Source organism: Lathamus discolor, chromosome 2, assembly GCF_037157495.1.
Source record: "Lathamus discolor isolate bLatDis1 chromosome 2, bLatDis1.hap1, whole genome shotgun sequence".
Taxonomy (NCBI): domain Eukaryota; kingdom Metazoa; phylum Chordata; class Aves; order Psittaciformes; family Psittacidae; genus Lathamus; species Lathamus discolor.
Genome location: NC_088885.1, coordinates 111707087 through 111717885, shown reverse-complemented (window position 1 = coordinate 111717885; position 10799 = coordinate 111707087). Strand labels below are relative to the sequence as shown.

General features: G+C 44.2%; 1 long non-coding RNA gene across 1 annotated transcript; it reads left to right on the top strand.

Moving 5' to 3' along the window:
• Positions 1–625: 625 nt before the first annotated feature.
• On the top strand, positions 626–10334 carry LOC136009348 (uncharacterized). The gene is made up of 5 exons (XR_010610515.1): positions 626–728; positions 4238–4898; positions 4993–5076; positions 6252–6383; positions 9283–10334. It is a non-coding gene; the product is annotated as an uncharacterized LOC136009348 (long non-coding RNA).
• The last annotated feature ends 465 nt before the right edge of the window (positions 10335–10799 follow it).

Sequence of the window (10799 nt, the reverse complement as noted above, 5' to 3'; positions counted from 1 at the left end):
GGTGACTATCTCATGGCACATCTTCAAAGTCTTCCTTGTATTCCACTCCAGAAGCCGAAATTTCAGAGCTCCAGAATTCTTTGGAAGGTTAAATTGGTGTTTTGCAGTTATGCCTGATGTGTGTAATTAATAAGTTTTGAGACTATAAATGTGCTGGGGTCTTGCAGTGTGCTAGCACAAACCATGATGCTATTCATGATTCATTATTTTTTTTGTATCAAATATGCAGAAGTATCTTAGGATAAAATAAAGGTCAGTTTCAGGAAGGGGAAAACACTGATACCAGCTATTTCTGGGCTTCAAAAACAGAATTGTCAACAATTCCCCATAAAATTCATTTTCAGAAGCTGTGAATCTGTTTTCCAGTTAAAACATATAAAATAGTACAAGACACCCACTCACCCCTCATTTCCTTTAATGTGGGCTGTTTGAATCCCTGTTTGCCTGGCTGGACTTTCCAGATTACAAAATCCTGGAGAGTCCATACCAGAGAGAGCCATGCTCTTTGGTGTTCGTGTGAGTAGTCAAAAGTAGGGAATTCTGAAAATGGTTATGAAAAGTTTAGTTTCAGTTCCGTGCAGTCCTTTTCCATCCAGACCTTCTGACATTAGCACAAGTGTTTCACTTATCTCTAACCTGTTCTGCTGCTGCTTGTCATCTCCAAAGTTGCATTTGAAGAAATTGATCACACCACAGATGCCAGCTGTGTGAAGCAGGATAGCTCAAAGGTTTGTTTGACTATCTCACTGACCTTAAGGGATGCGAGTCCTCTTTGGAGGATACAGGAAATGGTCCTCTGCGATGAAGAGTCTGTGCTCTTGCTCAGATGCAAGGAGACAGTCTTAAACTGATGTTTGGTTCAAAGAAGTAAAATATTCCTTTTTATAGCTGGTAATAGGCAATAATGGCTCTCACTGTGGCTTAATGGTTCAGAGCTGCAAGATACACATGCTTGAGTTTGATGTATTGAGTTGTTGCTCAAGGCGTATTAAATGTTGTTGCTTGAGTATTATATTTAAACAGCACTCTCCTTAACATGCCTCCAGATGGCTGCTCACCTTGTGGGGTGGGACATGAGGCTATTCTCAGGTGTAAAGGCTGCCTTGCTTTCCGTGTTAAGATGGGATCACTTCTACTGAGTTTTACTTTGTTTCTCTCTGTCCCTCTTGCCCCGCAGGACCTTGCAGTAGGTCTAGTGTGTGCTCTTTTACTCTGATTGAAAAGGAAGGTTGTCACCTGAAAGCCTGGCTGATGGCACACTGCTTCTCTTTTGCAGAGTTGTGAAGTTTGCTGACAGATGTTGTCTAACTTGAGAGATCTTTCGTGACTGAGACCTTACAGACTCTCTCAGCGGGTATTTGAAGATCGTTGCCCTTTTTTCTCTCCTCCCCAATCTTTTTTCCCCTTCAGTTCAAGCAGCTTTCCTTTGCTGATCCATGTTTTCAGGATCTCTGACCATTCTTTTTCCTGCACTCTCCACAGTTGTTCCACATTTTTCTTTAATTATAATACACGAGACTCAACATACTACTTCTGGCAAGCACTTCCTATGTCTTTTAGGCTACAATTCTCTTCATATATCACAGGGTGGGACTTAGACTTTGTTGTGATATGCCTGCTCCTTAGTTCCCCAAGTTTGCTAGGTGGCAGAGGCAATACTTTTAAACCATACAGCATGTATTTCCTAGCTTGGATTGTACCAAGTACCTAACATGCAGTTTCAGCTCTGGTAACCATAAGCTGACAGGACATGCTTCCTAGAGCTTTGATTTTGTATCTAAAGAAAGCAGGGGTGATAAAGAGCCATTGCTCTGGAGATTTTAGTATTTGTTGAGTTAAACATTGCTGAACAGTCTAGCATCCCCACCCTCGTCATGAATGAATCTGAAAGGAATGAGTTTGAAGTCTTGCTGGGGTTGACTATAAACCTTTATTATACGTGGGATGTTCCTGGTGGAGAGGGGGAGGCAGTCGCCTCCCAGACGAAATAAGCAGAATTCATCAGCTTACTCACTGCCCCACCGAGCAGGGCGTGATGGGAGTAATTCAGGGTGCCTGGCACCTGCTGGAGCAGGGAGGCTTGCTGGCAACCGTAAACCCACAGTCAACCTTGGTGACGGCCCTCAGTGCAGACTGTAAATAACAAAGGCATTTATTTTATTTTTCCTATGGGGATGGGAACAGTGGTGAGGGTAAACAGAAGGAATTAAAACCACTATCTTGCTGCAAACAGGTGGTGGCATGCCCTGGGCTGCCAAGGAAAGCTGGCTCATGTCTTCTCCCCTTAACTTTGTCCTCACCGCAAGAAGCAATGGGTATATGAGCAAATCTTTACAGAAAACAAAGCAAAGAGAAAATTGCAGAGACTGATGATGACCACTTAGGTAGTGTCGACTGCATAGGACCACCTCCTGCTCCCCTCCTTTTCCATTTTTAACTCCTTTCACAGCTATATCAAGGGATGCAACCGTGGATGTTGTCACAACTGCACTGAAATTTTGCTTTACCTTTAACATTGTTTTTATGACATGTTCCTGTAACTGGTACTTTGTTCCCAGTTCAACCCGTTAGCCAGGATCTGTAGTGTCTTTATTTTTCAGCCATAAGGGGTGTGTACTTGAGTTGTGGGCAAATAATCCTCAGTCAGGTTGTTAGTGACTACAAAGGATATCATTAAATGCTCATCAAAGAAGTCACGCATGCAGCGTCATCATCACAGTCGTAAATGTCTGGTCTTTGCAGAAACTGCTGGAGTCACACAGCTCCAAGAGAGAGGGCAAGGGGGATGATGACTGTGTCACTGTGACATAGTGTCTTGTCTTGTGAGAGATTGGGTTACACGGTCATACTGGGCTGAATCCACTCATCTTTGGTGAACTTGGAAAGTGTGTGAGTGGTCTTTTTTCATCCTTACACAGACAGTGGTTTGAAATCCCAGCTGCTGTAGATGCAAGCTAAGGAGTCAAGGTCACCAACTCTGGCAGTGCCAGACCAGGGAAACCCAGGGTCTGCAGGCTCAGACTCCATTGGCTCTATGGATGAGCACTGAAGATTTCAAACTGCTTGTGAGCTTTATTTTTCAGAGCTGATATACTGGAATATTTCTGAAAGCTCTTGGATGGACAAAGGAAGAGAGCCTTTACCTCTGAGGCTCTTGATGTTATATTTTTATATACAGAGACTGTTTTTCTGTGGACAGTCACAGAACTGTAAATCATCACATACAGCTGTCCAGAACCCAACAGGAATATGTCAGATAGATGACATGTGAGATCAGAACGACAGTGCCCGAGGGCAGAAAATTAAGCTTCAACTAACTGAGGTTCCTTTCTCCTGATTAGATTTTGAAGAGCTGTGATTTATAACCTGTATGTATTTGTATCACGCTTACTTGCCTGGGTGTGATCAGCAAACTCAGTTCTTCTGGTTAAATACTTCAGCTCCTACAGTGTTTGGAGTTTGTACTGTACAATGCGCAAAAGGCACATTCATGTTACAACTGAAAAAGAAAACAAAACATCAACCCAAACCAAACCCAAACAACAAGGAAATGTATATAAAATGTGGCTGTTCATAAGGGTAGAATTCATGTTTAAAAGTACTTTTATGGAGAAGTGATGATCTTCCCATAAAAGAGAGGTGCTAGATGGGTGTACAATGAATTCTCGCTTATCCACAAGCAGTTTATTCAGGTTGTGAATTAACTGCGCTGCAGAGGCCCTGACACTTTGCTGGCACTGTGAAGGGGGGTCCATCTGTACTCCTGTGTTCAAGCACAGTGTTCCAGGATTGAGTCCAAAGCTTTAGTGAATTCTGTGTGGCAACACCTAAGTATGCCCCGGCTCCAGCAAAATTTATCCTTGTGGTTGCAGTGTTGCAAACATACCTTGGATTGCACATTAGCTAATACGCCCTCTTGGAGCAGAGTGCAGAAATACCTAAGAGATTGTGCAAACAGCAGGTTGTATCTGGCAAAGCCATTGCTGAGCTAGAGCTAAGAAGTCTGGCTAAACTTAAGTTGACTCTATCTGGAGTCAATCACAAAGTTGACCAGTCTTCACTTTCAATATATGCAACGTGCTAAAAGATATACAGGCTGCGTCTAATCTGTGTGCTTGGGAGTGACTCTATGCTTCCAGCCTCTGGATGCCTCCCAGATCTTGTCCCAAGCACCTATTGAGCTGAAACCTGGAAAAGCAACAATCCCTTTCTCTCTCTTTTCTCTTTCTCTGTGCAGGAAAATGGCCCTGTTCCCCAGGTGAGGTCCAGTAACAACTCAAAGTGTTAGTGTTGCTTTATCTGTGACACCGCAGCAATTAAAACTAGACACACAGTGGATGACGTGGTGCATTTGAAGTGTGCTTGTCACGCATACATGGAAGTGACCATCTAGTGTAAGTATTTTCCATTTCTGCCATCACCAACCAGCATATTACTGCCACGAAGTCCATGACATTGGGTAAGTCCATGAGTGCAAGAAGATTTCACCCAGCAGTCTGCTAAAGCTAAAAACATTTGTCTTTATCTAACTGCCTTAACTTAGCACTTTTTCACCTTTTCTGTTGAAACTCACCCTCTTTATATGGTAATGAAGGAAGTGACTATGTCATAAAAACCTCAGATAGAAAAAAGCCATAGATGAGTCACTGAAAATATTGGTAAGATCACTGATGTGGAGCTGATCCACAGCTTCCAGCCTTCCTGTTTTTCTGTGCCCACTCCTCTTGCAGCTTCTCAGGCCCAGCTATGCCCCTCCTCAGCGTTCGGAGGGGGACCAGAGGGATTTCTTCACCTCCCTGTAGTGAGGATATATGCCAGAGTAGCAGAGTCCCTTCCTTGCCATGCCAGGATGTCACAAAGTCTTTAGCACCTACAACAACCCCTGGCAATCCTCAGAGGTACTTATAGCAGCAACCAAAATGTCCTATCACACCCCTGTCTTGGTGACAAATTAAAACTGCAATTTGATTATTAACATCTTTCCAAAACAAGGGCTGGATCTCACTTCCCCGGCCGCCGACTGCAAAACTGGACTTCAGTGGAAGCAGCTCTGGCCTCAGGGCATGTTTAGAGAAAGTAAGTAGCAGCTCTTTTCTGAGTGTTTATTTTACATTTCAGGTTGAGGCATTTGCAAGTGCGGTTTCTGCTGGACTTTGTATAGCTGGGGTTGTGACTAACAATAATAACAGGCGAAGCTGTGACTTTGCCCCAGCCCCGGAACAAGAGGCCGCCCTGTCCCCAGAGTCATGCAGAAGGCACATGGTGACTCACGCCCTCGTAATCCTTCTCCTGGGTTTCCCCTCGCCCCGCAGGAAAGGAACCTTTTCTTGCCTCTCTACAGTTGGCACTGCACATGACCCCAGCCATGCTGGTCCCACAGTAGTGAAGGGCACTGTGAGTGCAGCTGCACCAGAACCCACAGGTCAGAGGGTTTAGTGCCCGAGGGAAGGTAAGCACTAAACTTCCAAGTTTAGTGGGAAACTAGGCTCCATTTTATTGTGTCTGGAGCACAAACCAATCATCCTTCATGGTGGAAGGCAGCATATTGGAGTAAGGGCTCCATTCTGTGACACCCACTAGCAGATGGGTTGCCTAAGCAATGCCTTCAAGGTGCACTGTGATTTCCATCCACTCCTTTAGTTTCCATGTGATGGTGCATGTTCCATATGTTGATCAACTGACTACACAAGATGTCACTGGGCCTTTTGTCTGTGGCATTCACTAGTCGCATTCATTAGCTTTATTTGTTCATTAATTAGACTACCTCCTTCCTTGCAGAGGTGCCATCCTCAGGTGATGCTGTCCAACAGATCCTAGCACATGCATGTGAAGTCTTCTTGTGAGATTGTAACTGAAGCATTCATGCAGGGGCAATCTGGAGAATATCTGTGTGACTAGTGATGGTTGGAGGCTTGGAAAACTCTGGAACATTTTGACAGCTTCTGTCAAGGCAGCCTGGCTGTGTCATTCCCCTGTGTAATGTTCAGAGCACCCAAAATCAGTTATGCTTGTCAGGACAACAAATAAAATGGACTTTCTTGGGCACCACCTTCTTCCAAGCAAAGAGATGGCAATGGAGCTTCTCCTTCCTTCATACTGTCCACTGCTCATCAGAGGCACTTCTGTTTCTGTCTTTGCAGTTGCATGAGATTCCTTCCAAAGCTCCAGGAAGCTAGTCTGGGGAGGGACCTGTATTTTGCTCACACTAAAGTTCTGTGCTTTCTCACCAAAATGTACCTGTTCTCATCAAGTGACACGAAGAGCCAGCCACATGCAGGTCTTTCTCTGTGGCAACCCGTTGCTTCAAGATGGCACAGCGCTTCAAGGAGATCAGCTTCTCACAACTGAAGACCAATCAAGATTTAAGCCAAATCTAATCAAAGGTATGGATTCTGGAAAATACTCAACTGAGAGAGGAATGTTGACTGTTTTGACCATTTTGGTTTAGACTCTTAGAATACTTACTTATGCTAATTTCTGAACATCACATCATTTGGAAATTATGCCTCTACTGTTGGTGCTTACTCCCTGAGCACTTACAGTGCTCCCCCTATACAAGTAAGCAAAACTACCTTGGGCAGCCCTACTCTTCAACTCACTGACTAGGTGTGTGCATGGTTCATGTATTGGTGGTCTGTGTTACAACCCAGCACCCAGTGGTTATGGTTTCTGTATGAAAGGTTCACCCGCTAGCACAGGACATGGACATCTTTTCTCAGTCATGCCACCAATGCACAAATGCATCGTCCCTGTCCTTCATGCACACTGCTGGCTTCCCATGCAGCTTCAGCTCAGCCTCTGAAACAGCTTGGTAACTCCACTCTGAGAATGAGGGCATATTTTAATCTGCTCTCCAGAAAAACAGTAACAATGCACGTATTTGGGAAAATACCTATCATCTAAATCCCTAGGACTAATTCAGTGTAGTGGATCATACAGACACGCTTTGAAAGTCCTTCAACATGGGTTATGTGGGAATTTACTGGGAGATCGGTCTTGTGCCGGCACCCTGAGTAGGTGTAGGCTTTTTTTCCTTACAGAAAATCTGACTGTGTAGCCTGTCAGAACTGGGATTAGATTACAAGTAAAAGAATTCCCAAGTTCTGTGATTAACTCTCACGGGAAGCCAATGGTGCTGTGCACTTGAATCAATTTTTGGGGGAAAAAATTGGTCCCCAAAGTCCACAAATTCAACATGACCTTGTGTGAAACTGTTTCACTGTCCAGGCATTCTTGGCTGCTCATTTCATGCTTCCACCACATCTTCCCCGATGAAAGAAACACCCTGGGGTCCTCACTGCCCGACAGGAGCAGGCGATGGAGGGGCTGCAGCTCTACAGCAGCGCCGGGACTGTGAGATCCAGCCCAGCTCTGCTGCTGAGGGCAGTGTTGGCTCACAGCGCGTGTTATCTTCCTTCGGAGCTCCTTCTCCCAGTACATAAACAAATTTGTTTTTGTTTAAAGACTTTCCCACACGACTGTCTGCCAAGTTCAGAGGACTGCTCTTTGAGATTGATCTTGAGGGGTTTTGGAACGGGAGATGAGATTATATAATAAATTCAGTTAGTCTCAGTGAGGCGGTTGGGAGATGCTGTTTCAGACTGCGATGTAACAGCCAAAGGGATTGAGTCAAGTAAACGAATCCACAGAGCGTCCGGGGGGGGGGTGGGGGGGGTGGGTGGGGAGGAATTCGATTTTCGGTTTAGTGACTCTAATTGGGAAACAGATTCACAGAGGGATCCTCTGCACACCAGAGGATGGAGGAAACATTCTCAAAGCCATAAGCCTGAATAGATTGATTTCTGTTAGGGTAACCAGCATGCCTGTTTTTAGTGCACAGCTTGCATTAAAACACTGTCTATGATACAGTGGTTTTTGCATAATGGTCAACTGGTGACTTAGATAATTATCATTGGTCTTATTGCTGCGACAGTGGTGAAATTCCTGTTGTTCTCCAAGTAGCTGGGCATCCTGGTGCTTCTTGTCCAGTTCAGGTCTTGCTCTTCTAGACAATTAAACACCCCAAATGCAACGGTTAGAGGCAGAAAGATTCCTTTGTCCTACTGAAAGTTCTCTATTTCCACATGGTACAGGGCTCATTGGACTTTAGCTCAGTCATGCAAGATTTTCAGAGAAATAAAAGTTTAAAAAACCCTGTGCAGGAAAGGAGCTGGCCTGGCACTGGGACCGCACAAAGGCTGGCCGCCCACCGTGGGCTCTCTCAGTGGTTTTGGTGGAGTTGAAGCAGTCAGATGAACTAGCACTTTCTCATGGAAGTGCTGCTGGCAGTGAGAGTGAAATGGGAGGGAGGGCTGTCAAAGCAGCAACCCAAAAGAGAGGTGTTTGCTCATGTACTCGCCATCTCTAACCCTCCTGAGTAATGTCCCTCATGGCCAGTGAGGGTAGGTATTCCTCTGCCGTGGGAGAAACTACGACAAAATGTACCAAAACTGTAAATACCCAAACTGTACCGTTTATTGGGTATCCTTCTGTCTCATTCATACTGTCTTAGTGTTTCTCCCATGACCAGTTTGTCCTGTCATCTGTAAAGCACGCGGAGAATTAGTACAGCAGCAGTAGTGGCAGGAAGGCATTTTTGTCTTAGGAAGTAGTCCTCTATAAATAAATCCAACAACAAAAAAATCATTATGGTACATCTAAGAGGTCCACAGGAAAATAAATTCATCTTTTATTGTGAGAATTCAATAAAATGCACTTGTGCTCTGAACAGGGAACTACACCACTTTTACAGTTGCCTCCTAGTTATTTCTTAAAATAGCACTTGATTCTGACTACAAAAACTGTAGAGACTCTTGGGAGATAAAATGTCTTTCAAAACCAATTTATGGACCATATAACAAGTAGCCTTTTTTGAATGTCTAGCTCAACTTTTTAGAGAGATAATGTCAAGTTTTCTCCTCTTTCCTACACAACTGAGCTTGTTTTTATTTATGGAAGATCTTTAATTCTTACTGATGGTACAGGCTAGAAAGTGTTTGAAAGAGCATGAAAGAAAGAGCATGTTTCTTTAAGTTCTTTTCATTAGATTATAAGTTTTCCATATAAACCTAAAAAAAAGCAGCTTTACTCTGAAAGATAAAAATGAAGACATGTTCACTGTATGAATCTCCCATTTACTACGGTTTCATTTGGTGGGAGAAGTGGTTTGACATGAATGTGACAGTGACACCTGCCCTTTTTATTTAAAACAAAAAAGACATTTATCGTGCAAGGTGGATGGGAAGGTGTTTGGTGTGCTCTGACCACCAGGTCTTCTGATAGGCATGAGATGACTGGAGAGGCAGGAAGCCGGGAGGAAGGATGAGGAAGGCAATCCACCTGAGAAGAAGATGCCAACATTCATGCCATCCCTGTAGCAGATTTTCTCCTCAAATCTCCTTGCTCTCAGGGTCGTGCTGGGTCTCGCCTCTCCCATGGTTAAATATCCCAACTTCAGAGCATGGCAGCTGTCTTCTGGACTTACTAAAATGTAAAGAAACTTTACATTCTCCTTTGAGCATTTGCAGCCACAGGAGTTTTCAGCCACTCCATCTACCTCTCCTGACCTGCTGCTGGTCTTCCATCGAGGCAGTGGGGTTTGCTGCCCAGGCTGGGAACACGGTAAAGCCTGTCATGCCCTGAGGATGCTGCTGCAGCACTGGTCCAGGTCTTTGTACCCCTGCTGATCTTCATTCCCTTGCCTGCAGGCCGCCCACTGCTGGACTCAGACACACCATTCCTCAGGTAGGGACACATTCTCCTCATGTCTGAAAAGGAGCAGAAAAAGCTCCTGGGAGACCTCAGAGGATTTATATACTTATATCGGTCAAGACGTGGGGTTGATTACTCAGGAGGTGTTTTTTACTTTCTTCTGAGTCAGTGCTGAATAAGTAACTGGTCCAGCACATCACTGGCAGGGACTGTGGGGCTCTGGTGCTGCCTTTTGCATGAGCCTTTAAATCAGAGGTCCTGTCTGCATTTTCTCACGCAAAGCCAGTCTGATGCTGAGAAACTTGGTGAGCAGCAAATGCAGCCAGTCATGCTTATCTTCCACAGCTTCGTTTAGCTCTCCTAGCCATACCTGCTTGTCTTCAGCTGCTCTGTGGTGTCACCAAACATTTTAAACAGGGTGGACAAAGTTCATACGGGAGAAGGGCTGTGCTCCCTATATATCTGTGCTATATAGTCCACAGCTACCTCTTAAGGATGATTTCAAGCTGACTCAAATCAGTCAGCTTCTGCAAGACCCTTAGGTGACGGCTCATACCAAATGTATGCAATATGAAAACTAAGATCAGTGTAAGGTGAATGGGTGTGTGCAGTTCTACAAAACACTGGGGAACAACTTCTGCTCTGTCACTTCACAAAGGAGAGAAAATGCACTTTCTCCAGCTATTAGGTACAATTTAAATCTAACGGCCAAGGCAGATAGCCCTGCAATTACTTCTTTTTCTAAGGAGACACTTGTGCATCCCTTAGGTGCATAAATTTATCTGTAGCCTGCTAAAAATTATATAGAAAATATGAAAAGCAAGACTGGCAATGAACTCATTTCCACTTTTGCCCTTTTTGTGTGGTTAAAGAAAGTATTTTATAGCATCTGTTCCCCAAATTGCAAGCCAATCTTGTCCAGTTCTAAAAACTTACTGTGTTATGCATCATCCCCTGGAATCAGAGCTAATGAAACCTGACACAATAATATGATTAAATACAGCTCCAATGAATAAAACTATTGCTTTTCTCAGAGTGGTTACTCCAAGAAAACAAAGCCTAAAAGTTCATGCCCTAGTTTTCTTCTG